We start from the raw sequence: 18038 nt of genomic DNA on the forward strand, positions 1-18038 counted from the left end.
TCAACGCTGTTACAATAAAAGTCTCGCTTATGGCACTTAACGGCCAAAGTGGAGAAACTTATCAGCTGATGCCGCTTTAAAACAGTATATCTGTGTTTGTAATCTGGAATCATTTCAAAGAAGCTTGCCTTCAGCAGTCTGCAGGACATGAGTTGATATATTCACAGCCAGGTCAGCAGCATGTGACCAAACCCTCTGTGGCCTCACAGGAAAAATCTCCACATGCCTGAAAATCTGCGTGCAGTCTGCCCTTCGTGTTGTTTTTTGTCCTTTGTCCTGTTTTTTATTTATTTATTTTTTTTTAGGTTAATTTGAAGTCGTGTCTCTTGGCAGACATAGGAAAAGGAAATGTTTGCCTGGCCATAAATGTGAAGAGTTTAATTGCAGGGGTAGTGGCTGTCAGTGGCCAGAGAATATTAATGTGCTGGAAAGTAGATGGAGGTAGCTTTGCCAGTCCTCAGTTTAATGAGTTTTAAATATGCCAGTTTCAGTATAAGTTAAAGTCTCTCTCTTTTTTCTGCTTTCATAATTTCTTACATATTTGCGCACTTGAAAGAACATTACATTATTATTTGAAATCAGAGACTCTTAGGGTTTCTGAAAATTAATTAAATCGAACGTAACAATGAAATCGAATTCCCTCAATGTTTATAGGAATCGTATATGACAGGAATTCTTATCATATCAGCCTTATTAATATTTATGAGTGTACATGATTTACATTCTCAGGCTCAGCACAGGTGAGTGACACATATGGACACATTACTTATTCTGCTTCATTCAAAATGCAGTTGAAGGAATATTCTGGGTAAAGCAAAATGTTTCGTTACGTATGCAACCCTCGCTCCCTGAAGGAGGGAACAGAGATGTTACATTGACACTGACATCAGGGGTCTCACTTGGGAGTATAAAAAACAGGCCAATGAACATTGGTGAGTGTATTTTGCATGCCCAGCCACTCCCCTGTACACATGGGTATTTAAGAGGACAGTGCTCATCTACTCATTCAGGTTTGTAGGTTTATAGTGGCCGTGAGTAACACCCTACCCCCCAAAACCAGTCATCCAGCTGTAAATGCTTTCACTCCAGCTCAATGCTCATGGTGGCACAGGAAAGCATAGCTGTCAACTTTGAGTCCGACTGGCAGTCAGTCCAAAGTGGTGACACTGAGCAGAGGACATTGGCTTACCCTCCAATGCAGTGATCGAAATCTGATCCTCCTCGGGAGCCCCAGATCTGGGAGCATGCAAGATTTGTCATGTGACTGATCAGCGGCATCACTCGGGAGCTCAATGGTATGCGACACGTGGGTGGTCCGTGGGGACTGACCCAGCGGAAAAAGCTCATGCTGTAATCCTCAAGCCTTCACAAGCAAACAAAAGCAATAGAGTCGTGATTGCAGTGAAAGCATAAACTATGCACAAACAAATTCTCAGCATTCTTTTTAGACATTATGAGAAAGTGACCATGGCCGTCAGAAGATGCCAAAAAAGGACTGCATCCAGAAATGTACAAATGGAGAGGCATCTTTAAAAAGCTTGTCGCTGTGTTGCTCTTTTAGGGAAAGCTGCTCTTTTATTGTGTAGCACCCAGGGGGAATCGCTGCACTCATCTGTGTCAAACACCAGCGAAACACCACTAACTGCACCATCAGAATCACTATCAGCAAGAGAGTTTCTGCTTCTCTTCTACTCATTTAGAGATGAATGTGAGCATGATTTCTTAAATATGGGCAACCACTTGGCTCCAAAGCAAAAATCATATATTAACATGTGTATGGGGTATAGCTTGACATGCAAATTCCACTAACCTGTTTTTTACTTCTCAGATGTGATTGGGACGTAACATCAAATGTGACTAATTGAAAGAGAATTTGGGTTACTACGAAATCCCACACAGGAATTTGCTCCCATACATAAACTCATCCTTTCTACTTGTCCTCTTGATCCTATTCCATCTCATCTCCTACAAGCCATTTCTCCTGCATTTGTACCTGCACTCACTCACATCATTAACACATCCCTTCACACTGGTGGTTTTCCCCTCAGGATTTAGACAGGCTCGTATAACCCCACTACTGAAGAAACCACCCTTAACCCTAAATCTTTTAGAGAAATACAGACCAGTTTCCCTTCTTCCTTTCATTGCAAAAACAATTGAACAACCTCCTTGACAGCAAATAGTCTGGTTTCAGAAGTGGAGGTTCAATCGAGACTGATTTTCTCTCAATTGTTGAAGCCCGAAGACTGGTAAGAGTGGATTAAAAATCTTCAATATTTATCTTGCTGGATCTGTCCGCTGCTTTTGAAATGGTTAACCACCAGATCCTCCTATCAACCTTATTGGTAAAGGGAATCTCATGAACCACACTCCAGTGATTTGAGTCTTCTCTCTCAGATAGGTCCTTCAAAATATCTTTGAGAGGTAAGGTGTCCAAGTCACAGCATCCAACTACTGGGGTGCCTCAGGGCTCGGTTTTTGGACCACTTATTTTCTTTGTCTACATGGCATCTCTAGGTTCTGTCATCCAGAAACATGACTTTTCACATCACTCCTATCCTGATGACACTCAACTCTACCTCTCATTTATGATCCTGATGATTCAATAGCTGCTCGTATCTCAGCTTGTCTAACAGACATTTCTTGATGGATGAATTACCATCACCTTCAACTCAACCTTGCAGAGACAGAACTGCTTGTGGTTCCATCAAACCCATCATTTCATCACAATTTCATCATCCAGGCACATCAACCATAATTCCTTAAAAAACAGCCAGAAACCTTGGAGTTGTTATTGATGATCAGCTGACTTTCTCAGACCACATTGCTAAAACTGCCCTATCCTGCAGATTTTCTTTATTCAACATCAAGAAGATCAGACCCTTTCTTTCAGAACATGCTTCACAACTCCTTGTTCAAGCTCTTGTTCTGTCCAGGCTGGACTATTGCAATGCTCTCTTGGCAGGTCTTCCATACAGTTCTATCAACCCTTTATAATTAATTCATTCCCTAATTTTAATTTAGTTAAATCATGATATAACAATTAAAATATTTTTTGTCGCAATGATCAGGTTATCTTTTAACTAAAACTACAAATAGAACAAATTCAAAATATTCAATGATCAGTATCACTGTAAAAAAAAAAAAAAAAAAAAAAAAAAAACATTATATAAAAACAAAACTCCTCTACTTCAACTTCTATTCCACCTACTTCTAAGTATAATCAAATTACATACTGAATCTTAGCTTAAAAACTGAAATTGAAATTGGTTAAATTAAACATTTAGGTTACAATCAAGCAAATGGAAATAAATGGGGTAAATTTATATGTAATTTTTTTTATTTATTTAGTATAGCCAGAAGGTGATTGGTGTAAGGACGGTTGTAATTGTAATCAATGTAAATACCTTGATATATCTTAAAAATAGTTGCAATTATTTTTTGTGTTATTAAAAAAATCTTAGTCAGTGATGCATAAGGGTGCATGATCACTACATATGTTATTTTAGAGGTCATGTAAATTAAGCACTATTCGGACGGGACTAGTTTTCTAAACTACGTTTGAGTTTCAATTCTTACCACCTGACGTCTGTGATTTTCATGTACCAATTCAGACGAGACTAGTATCTCCGTGTTTATTACAGAGGTGGGAGGGTCTGATTTGTGCATTTGGGCGTCACATCACACGCTCTGTATGCGTGCATTGCATTCATTCAAAATGATTGCCATTAGTATTATTACACAATAAATTCTAAATGGCTAGTATAGCAAATCTTGTTAATGTGTGGTTCCTTTTAGTTTAACTTGTTTTCCTTTTTTTTTTTTTTTTTTTTTTTTAATGTAACTGAGTACATAAATGAACGTGAGTAATCTTACCTGATGCTGATATTACAATAGCCGGTATTAACAGTTTACGCGATCTTGCTCTTGATTTTATTATTTGTATTTTTTATTATTATTATTTATTTGCCGCTAAGCAAATATATCAAACATCCGCGCAGTAAGAGCATCTACGGTAATTCACGTTGGCCAAAACACACATGGAAACGCGTTGTGAAATAAAATATCACCGGCAATCACAGACATTCGCATTCGGACGGGATTCGTTTTCTCAGAGGATCACTGAGTTTGCTGAAAAACGGTAGGTAATTTGCTCTGGAATTATCACAGAGGTTGTGTGAGAAAAACACAGACGTGGCAGATTCGGACGGGATTAAAATCACTAAGTACGTCTGTGAAACGCAGATTTCTCTAACGACCCCCTGTAAAACTAGTCCCGTCCGAATAGGGCTTTAGATGGTAGAGCTGTGAAAATAATTCTTGAGACCAACTGTGGCGGTTTGTTCTTTTTAAACTATCACAGACTGATCAAATAGCCTGCTTGGATTGTTTATGGTGGGGGGATTTTTTTCCCAAGGTTGTCAGTTCATCCTCACTTCTTCCTTGTAAAGATGGAACATGAGAAATATAAACAAGAGAGAGAGGAGGAACCTTCCCATGAGCTGTCAGAATGGCCTCCAGACCCGTGGTCAGTCACACATTATGAACATACACTCACTCCTACCTTGTCCAGTCCTCCCACCAGAGCAAGGCGGATGACCCCATGTGCACTCTCACAGAAAGAGATTGAGTAGTGAAGAACGTGTTTGAGAACTGAACAAGATTGTTGTGTGATTTTAGATAGTTTGCATTTTAGTTTAATGCACATGGCTCTGATTTAAGCTTTTGACCCTGCTGCACTGGCTCCATCTTCAGTCATTTGTTTCAAGGTTTTCAGTTCAGTTATATTTCCATTTGCTCAGCCTAAACATAAGACGATCGTATCCTCTTTACAGTACAGACAACCGTTTCTCTGAAATTTCTCCTTTGCTTTTCCTTTTTTTCACGGACATGCTATTGCTCAACAACACCACAAGCAGCTTCCCGCTTGTCCTTGGCCCTCCAGGAGCTGTTTTTTTCAGGTAGGCTAATTCTTTTCCATGTGCTTAGAGAAATCTTTCAATTTCACTTTACTAGAAACAGTGCTGGCACTTCTAAGAAGTGGAGGGAGGAACTGAACTGAACTGAACTAACGCCCAGCTTCCAGTTAAGCATTAACTCTGAATTCTCTGCACTGAGGCCCCTTCTCAAGATTGCAGCTGTGCACAGGGGCCAGAGATTTACACAGGGTGTAGAGCAATGTGTGTGTGAGAAACAATACTGTATTAGATATTCTTCAGGCTTCTGATGATATTTGAGACCTATACCTATATATATTTTTTTTATTTTGGCTGTTGACACTTTTAAGGTTGAATGGACATGTGGCATGAGAAATGTTTTAATTTTGTGAGTCTCATGCTGAATGCGTGTGAGTTGGCAGCTCTGCTGTCAATCAGTATTTACATAGCAGCACAGTAGTGAATGTATTTGTCCCACGTTTCCCTCATTGTCTCTCAAAATCACATCTACAGTCCTGCAACAGCTCTATTGCCAGGTGGTCAGCCAAATTGTATTTAATTAACTTACATTAACAAAGAATTAGAGGAGCCATCATTTAATCAAACAACCATTTTGGCCAAGTAGATCATTGTTTAGGGCTCCAACTTAAAAAAATAAAATAAAATAAAAAAATAATACATAAATTTAACCAGTTCCTCAGTTAATCAGATTTTCTGCCTCTTGCTCAATAGGGGTGTAAGAAAATATCTATATACGTTAGTATCAGGATATTTTGTTTGGCGATACTGTATCGATTCTCAAAAACGGAATATCGATAAAATATATAATAATAAAAAATCATCCAAGATTCATGGCAGTTGTTTCATTTAGATTTTTGACTTTAATTCCCAACTACCCCACCCTTAACTCGTACTGCACAAAAATTGTTTCAATAACGCTGAATGCAGGGACTGATTATTGCAAATGCAGATCCAATTGTGTTCTGGTTAAAAATTGATTTTTCCATACATTTCTGCCTTATTTGCATAAACTGACAGTCACCACTGATAAGTACTAAATATTGTAGAAACGTAATTTTATGTAAAGTTGCTTTGGAACCATTTGTATTGTAACAAGCGCTATACAGATAAACTTGAATTGAATTGTGTTCTTAATGACAGCTTTTCTAAAAATATATCCTATTCCTAAAATAAGAAATATTCCAATATATCGCCTTGCTGACAGTATCACAGTGTATCTCAACATATCGTATCGCAACCCCTGTATCGTGATATGTATCGTATCGCCAGATTCTTGGCAGTACACAGCCCTATTACTCAATGCTCTGCTTTACACAATGTGCAAAAAGTAAATATAATTAGGGTTGTACAGTATATTATTACTATACTGTATATTGGTTAAAAGCCTGATGGAACATTTTAATGTAATCTCTAATATTAGAAATAAACACATATAAAAATACATATAAAATAATTGCCTGCTTATTGGTTTAAGACAGAATTTTCAAAACTATGCATTCTGAGCTGCATCTTACAGCTATTTTATATTATTTCTTATTTTTTTTCTATTATAAATAAGATATTGCACAACATTTAAAATTATGTATAGCCTTATACTTATATATATTTTGTGTGCAACTTAGTGTAAAACACAATGACTAAAATATACAATAAAAAACACAGTTTGAAAGTGGCAAAAAAGTAAACAACGTTACCATCTTGTAAGAGATGGAATGTTCAGGAACACACGTCCTCTGAACAGAAGTAAAGCACTACTCTATTTTTTTGGTTCTACCATTAAGTTACTGTTGATATAAAAGGCTTTAAAAACTAAATTTAATGTAACACAGCAAATCTCGTTTTTAATCAAATGATTGCACTCCCTTTTTGTTGCACTGTTTTTTTTTGTTTGTTTTTTTTTTCTGCATATGAACATATAAAACAAAATATTTTTGGAAGAAGTTTTCAAATATTTGTGCAACATTTAGTATCTTCTTTGCTTTAAGGATGCACATGATAATTTACATAACAGTCAATTTTAAAAGTAAATGTACATGCACAATGCAAGTTAATGTACATTAGGTTTATCTCATGCAGAATGTAAGCTTACGTATGCAAATGTTTGTGTGAGTGTGTGTTCTTTGAACTGCACTGAGGAGGTGACTAACTATGCAGCAGGAATGTGCTCTCTTGTCAGGTGCTTTCTTATCTGCCGTTGAAATGTTTGAGAATCCAGCTCGATTTCCCCGTGCTACCTCTTCCTACCCGCTGAGGTCAGCCTGAGCCTGGCACACTCACATACACGCATTGAAATCTCTTCCTTGTACACACTCGTTGTCCTCTCTCTCTGTTTCTGGCCAGTAGGGACAGTGTGCAGTCACTTAGGTAACAGCTTTACGCTTGTGAACACGCATCATTGTTGAGTTATGCCACGATGAGGTCATCCTTGTGTTTTTTTCTCTCTTTCCTTCTCGAAAAACAAAAGAGGCATGTTTTCACCTGGATCGGGGACTTCCCTCATTGTCACATTGAAATATCTAAAAAAATGCAGTACATTGCGATTAAGTTTGTTGTGCAAGTTTCCCACAGATATTTGTTATTACTGAATGTCCTGTTAATGTTTCTTGTCTCATCACATCGAAATAGGAAACAGTGTGTAGTACACGAATCACGTGAATGAAAAAGTCTATTTTTAATTCAAAACTGCAATTTTGACAAAAAAATAAAATAAAATAATAATAATAATAAATATCCCTTTCAATGTCTGTTATGGTTAAGGTTTCTGTGTTTCTGTACTTAACTCTTGTCTTCTTGTGTGCACATACAGTAATATGTAAACAGTGCAGATAATACCTGTTCGTCAGTGCATATGAAAGAGATTGATTGTTACTGTGGTTATTTCTACAGAATGTTTGCTTGTGTCAGATAGTGTGGAAGTCATGACCAGAAGAAAATATATTGCACAGAAGCCAAGAAATATAATGCAGGGCTCAATGATAAGAACGGCCTGGGCCCAGTGTGAGAGCGTTTTGACCGAAGTTTCACTGTATCAGGGCAGTGTTGCATTGTTATTGCATTCATGTACCTTTCAGACTTAAACATTTAGTGATTTGTGATACATTGAATATTGTCGCTGTGTATTCTGCTGATTTAAATAGTCAGAAAGGTGAATCTTCTAGCTGACTCACACAGATGGGGCAAGATCGATTTACAGTAGTCCTGGAAGCATCATTTAGAACATAAACAAATCACCATATGCCGTCGCTTTTCATGCTGTTGTATAATTATAGCCTTCATGAAGTTGCATTTTAACTCTTTCCAGCTGTTTTTTACAAATATGTATGTTTGTATGCATGGGGCCAGCTGAAATTTTAGAAGCACAGTGGAAGAAAATCCTTCTCAATTATATTTTATTTTAATTATCAAATTTGCACTATAGTACAATTTCAAAGCTGTAAAAGAAAAAAAAAATCAGTCCTCTGTAGCATAGTTCACTCCGACCATTTAGTATTAATGCTTGAATTTTGAGTGCAGATTTTATTATCTTGGCAAATATGAGCAGAGTTTGTTATATTGTTGAAATTCCATAAACTCTAGAGGACACACGTGAGATTAATAGCGTTGTTTACTATAGGAGGCTTGCAACATTCCTTATTTGCCCCCCATATAATGCCATTGTCGTCTAGGAGTGCCGATTGAGATATTAAAGATACTAAACATTTGTGATTTTTTTTTTTTCTTTCCTTACGTGTGTGTAAGAGACTGTCGCCATCTAAAAGATAACAACCTCAGTGTACACGTGACACCATGTTTCAGAGATAAGAGCGTACTCTTATACTGTGAAAATCAGTGTGTGTGTGTGTGTGTGTGTGTGGAGCTGCACCTCACATTCCCGCCTCAAGCCATCTCTGTCCTCCACTATGTCTCATAATCACATCTGCCCTGTTTGCTTGTCATAACAGCTCTTCTGAAGAAACAGCAGATAGTTATTATGGTAAATAAGGGTGATTTTAGGTGATTTAAATATAACTCTGCTATATAACGTCAGTAATGTCTTTCATCTTTGATGTTCTTGGCACAAAAGTGTAGAGCAAACAGATTTACATGGAAATATGACGGCTTAGCATTCAAGTCACTGACGCACAGATTGAGACTACTAGGAAGACTGATGCATGTTTCCTTTTTTCAACTCAGTTTGGCACAGAATAGTCATACTTGTATGCAGTGGCACAAATTACTAAGTTTGAGTTGTTAATAGAAGCATTAGGCATCTGTTACACTAGTGGGGTTTTTTTTGGCATGAATGTAAGCTGCTATTCTTAACACAACAGAGATGGTCTTTAAATGGAAAGAAGGTAAAAGGTGACTAAACAACCTTGCCGTGCATCCTTGATGGGTCAGTTTCAGGAACACACCCAAAGCTTTACTGTACTCACATCTACAGCAATTTCTTCATCCTGGGCTGCTTTCGCTTACGTTATGAGCTATTGTGCTTTTGTACGTACACACACATCGCCTGCGCACTCTACAAATCCTTGCTATGCTCTTTTATTGTTACTGTTTGCGGAGAGATTTAGGCGTTTGCATAGAGATACTGCGAGTAAATAAAGTTTACATGCAATGTCGGACGACAACATGTGCACTTTTGTATATAACTGGCTTTCGAGCATTTGATGTTAAAGACTCTTTAAGACACATTCATAAAAAAAGGGACAATATCATTGCGTTCGATTACAGCAAGTGGCATTTATTTATTTTAAAGAAACCGATGCAGAACTTGGTGGGAAAATTGTCCAGATCTTGTAACAAAGAAAAAATAAAAACAAATTTTTTTTTCTTCTATATTGTAAATGTTTGACAAATTTTGTCTGCCTAATCAAAAAACAGGAAATTATATTACAGTGAGGACCCCTAATAAACTTTATCACAAGTTCAATAAAATAGGGAAGTCATGGCCTAGTGGTTAGAGAGTTGACTCCTAACCCTAGGGTTGTGGGTTCTAATCTCGGGCTGGAAATACTACGACTTAGGTGCCCTTGAGCAAGGCATCGAACCCCCAACTGCTCCCCGGGCGCCGCAGCATAAATGGCTTCCCACTGATCCGGGTGTGTGTTCACTGTGTGTGTGTGTGTGTGTGTTCACAGTGTGTGTGTGCACTTTGGATGGGTTAACTTTCACTTTCATATCAGTTAATTGTGAATTTTTTATGTCAAGGTTAGTTCAAGTTGTAAAATGTCATATTATACAACTCCTCAAATACTCTAATGATATGCATGATATTTGTTTAAAATACTTATGTTAAAGTGTGTTTTATTTGTGTGTACTTATTATGTTTATTTCCTTGGATTCATGTGAAATGAGCTCAGTCTGTCCTGGACCATAGACTTAGAATGGAGTCATTGGCTGGACCTGAATGTTTTTGCTCGAGCAGCACAAAAATAGTCTAACCCAGAGCTCAGGGCTCCAGGAAGTGGTGTGTGAAGGGAAAAAATGGGATTGAGCTCTTGTCAGCATCAGCCCCTCCGCTGTTGACCCTGGAGAGGGTACTGTAGCCAAACCACTCTGCTCAAGCGTAAGATACACAATCTTCCTTTTTGCAGCTTTCCTGCATGGCTTGCCATGGAGCCTCTGTTACTCTGTCCCTCACTCACATTTACGCCGCTGAGAAATGATGACATCCCCTCCTGCTCACTTGGAGCGTTGCACGACTGATGGACGTCAGAGTTGTGCGTCTGTACTGTTCCAGATCAGGAAACACAGGGTTGAGCAGCTTAACATGAAATACTCCAGATACTCAGGGGCTCTTTCACAGAGTCTTTACGCAACTATCTAGTTGCATGTTCCAGTAAATGACAGTGCTGTTGGTTTTTTGGGGGGTTTTTTTTAAGCTTGAATTAAAGTGATAGCTGACCCAAATTTAAATAGTTTAAAAATATCAAATGTGATTTACTTACCTTCTTGTCATTCCAGACCTTTCTTCCATGCACTTTGCTCCTTCCATGCAATCAAAGTGAATAGGGACAGGAGCTGGTGAACTCAAAATTGAACAGAGTTATTTTACATAAAAAGTGTTTAAAAAAAATCTTATGTTAAAACAATTACACAAAATTAGTCCATACAACTGTATTCCAAGACTTCTGAAGTCATACAACAGCTTAAAAGCTTAATGTATGGGGCACATTTAGCATTGTTGTGCAAATTTTTGTGCTCAAAATTATAATTATGAATTCGAAGAGCACCTGAAGGCTTGTTGCAAGTCGGAATCTCATAATTATGGCCATCCCGACATGCATGTACTTTAAAAGACCAAAATGTAAATTATTTGATGAAAATCTTCACCTGTTTGAGCTGTAGCATTTACACTTGGGCATATTTTAATTAATATTCATAACCAATCTAGAAATGGTGAGCCAATGCGGATAAGTTAATTATTTTTTATTTGAAAAACTTTTTCATTTTCATTTTCTATGCAGTGATTTTTATTTATTCTAGGTTTGCATTTTTTCCATAGTTGCATACATGCATGAGTGTTGTTTCTCAGCAGTGGAGTACTTGGCTGGGATTCAGAAATTCTTTTGCTGCCATGAGATAAATGTAGACCTCACAAGCGGAGTGCACAAATGCAACATTTTCTCACCAGGTCAGTGAGTGAGATTTTGAGGAACCGGAATCTTTATATGTGCCACTGTCATTTCTGGTAATCTTAACGCAATCCTTCTCGTATTTTTAATAGTGAAGCACACATGCAGCCACAACTTCCCTATTGTCTGCATGCAGATCATAGAATATAAGGATCCACTTTGATAGCATGAACCGTGAAATAACACTGAAAGTGTCTGTTGTGCGTTTTTGAAGAACAAGCAGGGCCCAGACAGACTGCTCGTCTTCATGTCTGGTATGTGTTATCAGGTGTAAAGGTGAGTCAGTGTATGGAGTGGAGACGAAAGAAAGCCTTTCTACTTTCTCACCACACACAGAGCCCCTATTAAACCCCACTCCACGATAAAACACCAAAGACACAAACAAAAGCTGTATCGTGATCTGCTGATACAAGCTTTCAGCAAAGGTGAGCATGCACACTGTCATAAAAGATGACCTCCACATGACTCACCTATCCTCTTTCATCTCCTCAAAGATGCACTTACTGTATACATAACATGACAGTAGGGTGAAGAAAAGGTGATAGGCCACCAGCAGCTCTAAAGATGCAGAGTCTCTTTGTCATTGCACTTAACACAGTGACAGTGAGGATAAAAGCTGCTGCTGATGCCAAAACTACAAGTTATTTCCATATTTACTGCTTTAAACAGGGGTACCTACTCCAGTTCTCTAGACTTTAGATCTTTCTCCACACTGACCCACCTAAACAAGGTCTTCATGATACTAGAAACTTCTTAGATGCATTTGAAATCACATACTACATAGTCATAGCACTGGATTTGATTTGAACGTTACTTTGGGACCATTATAAAAAAGAAAATCTTTATTAAAAAAGTACCTATGTAGTATGTTTTGGCGTACAGTATGTCTGCAGAGAAAAGTCTTTATGACATGGTTTAAAAATTACTAAGTAAAATAAATATATCAGTACAAACATATGCATGGATGAATTGCATTTAAAACATTTTTAAGGGTCTGGAAAGGGTGGAGCCTCTGCTTTTGGCACAAACTTACAGTAGAAGTGGATTTTCTACAAAACGCCAGTTGAGGCCACTTCAAGGTGCACACACACCCTCAAGCCATTTTACCAGAATTTCATGCCAGCTTGTCTCATTCAATAGCCAAGGTCTAAAAGCAAACAGACTTCTACAGCAGGTCTGTGTTCTCTTCCCCACCCTTCTCTCTTTGTCTCAAACTGGTGTATTTATAGAAGCAGATGGTGGATTTGTTCATTGATGTTGCATCTGGTTGTTCCTGACTGAACTCTCTCTACTGTGCCGCACCATTTCCTGTCCCGCCATGCCTCAGAAGGGCCGCCCATGCCAAATGTACACATTCTTCGTCTCTGCTGGATTTGATGGCGATTCTCCTATTTTTTTTTTTTTTTTTTTGCCTTTCCTTTTCCTTTGCCTCTTGTACTGCCATGCAGATGTGGTGAGATGCTCATACACTTGAAAATGAAGTGTCTCTGAAGTCTCTCATCTGGCCCGTCCACATTGCACATCCCCCCCCCACAACCAAAAAAAAAAAAAAAAAACCTGAAATTTAGATGTTGTTACGCAGACTGTTTAATGCAGCTCAGAGGCGGCTTGAATGCATGTACACTGCATTTGCTCAACAGTTGCATTAATAATGCTTTGAGATTTTAATTACGAGTGACCATGACATTTCGAGACACACACTTCTAGGTGAAAGTGATTCCCAAACGCTAACAGTGTAAATGTAGCCATAGCCAGAAAGAAGAAGATAAAAAAAGCAAAAACTGTCTGAATTAGACATGGTGGAGGCTACTGGAGTCTTACTGTCCTGGATGTGTCTGGGATGTAGGTGTGCATTTACTTTTCAGCTCTTTTCTTCATTCCCTCAGTCCGAGACACTCTGGAGACATGAGAAAACTCGCAGGATGTGACTCACAGGCTAAATGTTCAGAGTACACACTGTAAATGAAACAACCTCACATAAGACATTCCCACAATCTGTCATCTTTTGTCTGTCATGATCAAGAACCTTAATGTGCTCTTATCTATAGAATTACCTTTATAGACAGTGCTAAAGCGTTTGCCAATTTTACATGGGTGGGAATCTTTTTTGTAACTCCCATCTCTCCTTTTAAACAAACACATGCACTTACACACCTCTGTCAACACTCTTCATCCCCTCTTTCTCTAACCAAAGCCCTGTGTCACTGTAAGAGGGGCTGTCTCTCTTCTTCCCCATGCTTCATGGCCTCAGTCTGTCTGTCTGATAATATCAGTCTTTCGGAGATTAGCTTCCATGAGGGTGCTGTTAAACTAGTTACCTCGGCCTACCATGTTTTACTGTCTAGCTGTAAACTATCTCCCACTTTACAAGCTGGAGTGTGTCAGTTCTATGATAGCAGACTCTTAATTTTCCTTTCTGTGCACTGTGTGTCCAGGACTTAACAGCCTTATTGTGTTGCAGCAGCAATTTTAGGCACAACCGTCACTTAGCAATCAGACCGTGTGAAGGAGAGATAATAGACCTGGCAATAGAACATTTATGGGACAGGGGAATAAAAAATAGCTTGTTCTTCTTAGTACTTTGTAACCCACGCCGCCACCCAGTCATTAAGGAACACAGTGCTCAATTCATGTACATCTTAAGACGTTATGTTCAGAATGCTGAAGACTTCATATGCATACTTGCTGGATTCTGTCCCAGCGATGGTGGTCCAGTCAGATTTAGGCTGTCACTGTGGTCGAGGGCTCTCATGTGAGGTACGACCACCCGACAAATTCCTGTCTGAGCATTGGAAACGCAGCTGTATATATATATTTCTCCCAAACTCTCCTAAAAAAAACCCTGAAAAAAAGCAGTGTGAATATGAATAATGTTAATGTGAAAGGAGTAATGTAGTGTACATACCAACAAATACTCTTGTGGCTAAGTGCACATATTAGTACTGAGATATGCATTTTTTACATTTTTTTCATGTCTTAAGTCAGTGGGGGTATGACTGGTTCTTGCTAAGGCATGCATCATTACTTTTGCTGATACCATTGATATCAACAGAATTTATCTACCCTTCACTTAGTCTCTCTTTCAGTCTATATATATATATATATATATATATATATTATTGTGCAATATTTTTCCCCACTGTAAATACTGAAAATTCTAAATTAATTAATTATATATTAAAATACTGAAATATTGTTTTAATGTTTTTTTTTTTATTATTTATCAATACTGTTGCAAAAAGGGGACAAAAAATTGACAATCCAAAATAGTAAGTAGAAATTCAACTGTGCATGCTTGATGTGGGAGAACAAAGTTTGAGTGTCGTTTTACCATATTTGATATGCTATATGTTTGTGTTCATATGTGAATAAGAGACTGAGTCAAATCTGTTCATCAAAATGCAATCATCAGAAGACTTGGATTAAATTGCTTAAAACGTACGGATTATATTTATGATGCCTTCATTAACCCTTTATACAGTAGCTTGCAGTTGTTGGTTGTGGGTACTTTCAATGGAAATAATATATTTATATATGTTCGTTTGTTTTCTGTAGATGAACAAAAGTCTTATGTGTTGGAAATCCACTACCGCTCTATCACGAGCACAATTAATGGCAACAGCCCATAATATAACAGCATTTTAGCAAGAATTCATGCACTATCATTAGCTAGCTTGACAAATACGTGGATCACTCAAATCAGAAAGAAGGTGAAGGTTGGACAGCGATGGACGAGTGCGGGATGCTATTTCTCAAGCATGTTTGTTTGTAGCATGTTGATACTCAACACTGATTGGGTTAATTTACTTTTTAAACCGTCTTTTGTAGTTAACCTCTGCTCTAAACTAATGTGCTGCTACATTGCTGCACACACAACACAAAAGCTTGCACATAACATACAGATTGCGCGCACATAGAAACATTCAGGAATGAAGAAAATAATTGAAAATTATAAGGCGGAGCAGTGTTTCTGTTCAGTGGAGTCACTGGAGTGGGGAGTGGGAAGTGCTGAACCTGGAGCGGGGCTGTGTTGAATCGTGTTTTCTATGCAGCTCATGGTATTTTTTAACAATAAAGGATGTTTAAGACAAATAATAGCAGTTTAGCATTATTAAATATATAAAGAGTGCCTGTGTCTGCTTATTAATCAAAATTAACTATAGATCACAGTTGGAAGATATTACAAGCACTCGATGATGGTTTAAAGTGGGAAGGTAATTTATAAATTACATACATTTTCAAGTGTAGCTTGATGCTAATTGCACGTCTAATTATATTTTAGGACGTAGCCTATTCTTGTAAGCATTATAAATAGATTGTTTTCTGGTGTTTATCTTAATTTAATACTGTATATTGAGAAGCGGATGATGTTAAATCCATTTACGAGATACATATCTGAAGAAAAACGCATTGTTGCCACCTAGCGTGCAGGCATGAATTAGCAGAAGGCGAACAATCGTTTCACGTTCGGTGTGAAAGCACCGTTTGTCTGCGATTCACATCGCTTTTTCGCATGGCGCTCAGTGTGGAAAGGCCTTTACACCGCCTTTACGCTTCCCACTCTGTCGCCGCTGTGGTGGTCTCAGTATGCCAGTACTCTGTTATTCCTGGAGTGCTATATCAGAGGCTGGGTCGATGGCTGGAGCCGCCTGGTCCTGGCTGAGATCCAGCAGGCGACGGCAGCCAGAGCGGGAGGGAAGCGCAGCCCCGTCTGTAGAGGTGTGGGTGGCCTGGTGGGCAGCTCAGTCAGCAGCAGTATTGCTCTGTGCCCCCAAGGTGGTCTGTACTCTGCCTTTTGGTGGTCTTAGTTTCCTGTTCTTGTTGTTTGTTAGTGATTCAGCTCGATTCACACACTTCAAAGACTGTTACAGTCCATTCTCTTTCTCTCCTCTCACTTGCTCTCTCTCACACTGTTCCTACATATTTACAAGACATACAAACATCTAGCCACCCCTCCTGGCCTCCACATCTCTCCTTTGATGAGCACCAGCCAGGCAGTGCTACACCTCCTTTCATTCAGTCCTTGTTGTCTTTCCTTCAGGTTTAGAATGGCTGTTAATGGATCTGATCTGACCAAAAAACACCATGCACACCATCAATTGAAAAAAAAAAAAAAAATCTGGTTTGCTGTGCCTGTTTGTAGGAGCTGCACAATTTGGTTAAGATGTTGAGATTATATACATATATGGCATTAATAATAATAATTCACTTTAACTGACTTTTAAATTAAATGTTCCTTCTTTGTGGAATGAGCTTCCCAACTCAATCCAAGTCCTTTATAAATCTTCAAGAATTGGTTAAAACACATTTCTTCCATTTTTATTTGACCCTCTAACTCTCTAATCCAATTATATTCTTTATAACAAAAATAATGATAATTATAATAATAATAACAAAAAAATGCATCTGTGGATAAATAGCTGCTTGTGCAAGAACACAGTGCTGCGCTTCACTCTGAAACACACAGCACATACATTTATTTAGTTAAATTGCAGCCTTTCGTACAAATAAAGTCGTGCAAACATAATCACACGAATCCACATGCGTTTTACTTTTTTATTTTGATTAATCACGTAAGAAAGAAAACTGGCCAACCGATAAGATTTTTGCACTTATGGTCATGTGCCAGTGTATTTGGTGTTTTCTGATAAACACCAGAGTGAAAAATATTGAACAGTTGTTTGAAAACTGTTGGACGTCAGAAACAGAAAGTAGCAGTAAATTTGTGTTTTCTTTCAGCTACCGTTTTTTTTCGCTTTGGGCTGAACAGAAAGTTTGTATTTGAAAATTAGAATTTTCATGACACGTTTGTTAGTGTGAACAGGCCTTCCCTCTTGAAGCTTCACAGTTGTTTTGGGGGGCAGGGTCACAGCGAGGGCAGAGGTGAGGAGATGTAACAAAAGACTGAATGCTGCGGTGTCAGCCTGAGCTTTTGGAGTGTGCTTGACTGTTGGGTCCCTCTCTCTAAAGCTGTAATTACAGTCGGGACAGTCGAGTGCACCTTGAGTGTCCTCTCTTCTCAACGGCCAGCTGTATATCCCGGGATCCTCTGTCCATTCTACATTCAAGTCAGCGGTTAGCCTGCTGGATGATTCAAAGTCAGTGTTGCGTAGACAGCAGAGGGCATATGCTCAGAGCACTTTAGTGGGGGAAACGTCACACACACCGACTTCCCAGCACAGAAAGGACAAATTCCAGAGCAAATGAAGGGTTTTATCAGGATGAACGTGAGAGGGATGAATGAAATGTGGGTCCGGATGAGCACTTATTAGTGAACCCTTTCTCCAGTCCAGGCTAACAGACTTCCTGTTCTTTTGCTATTTATACATTCATACACATCTTTAATCATTTATAGAGCAGGGAGAGCAGCGAGTGGGCTGATGAAACGGATGTGGGCTCTTGGAAGGCTCGCTGGCTGTAGTTTTGGTGGTTAATCATACTGTCATCTTGAGACTGTCTC

At 38.5% G+C, this 18038-nt stretch overlaps 1 protein-coding gene across 2 annotated transcripts in view; it reads left to right on the forward strand.

Moving 5' to 3' along the window:
* Nucleotides 1–18038, forward strand: part of LOC113050668 (guanine nucleotide-binding protein G(I)/G(S)/G(O) subunit gamma-12-like) — a 42794-nt gene that overhangs the window by 17125 nt on the left and 7631 nt on the right. Inside the window, exon 2 of one of the 2 annotated variants that reach the window (XM_026213879.1) lies at nucleotides 4920–4961. The exons of the other annotated variant lie outside the window; for it this stretch is intronic. The gene's annotated coding sequence lies outside the window, so the exon portion shown is untranslated. The remainder of the gene's footprint in view (nucleotides 1–4919; nucleotides 4962–18038) is intronic. 2 annotated transcript variants of the gene reach the window in all.

The sequence above is a fragment of the Carassius auratus genome, chromosome 31 (genome assembly GCF_003368295.1).
Source record: "Carassius auratus strain Wakin chromosome 31, ASM336829v1, whole genome shotgun sequence".
Taxonomy (NCBI): domain Eukaryota; kingdom Metazoa; phylum Chordata; class Actinopteri; order Cypriniformes; family Cyprinidae; genus Carassius; species Carassius auratus.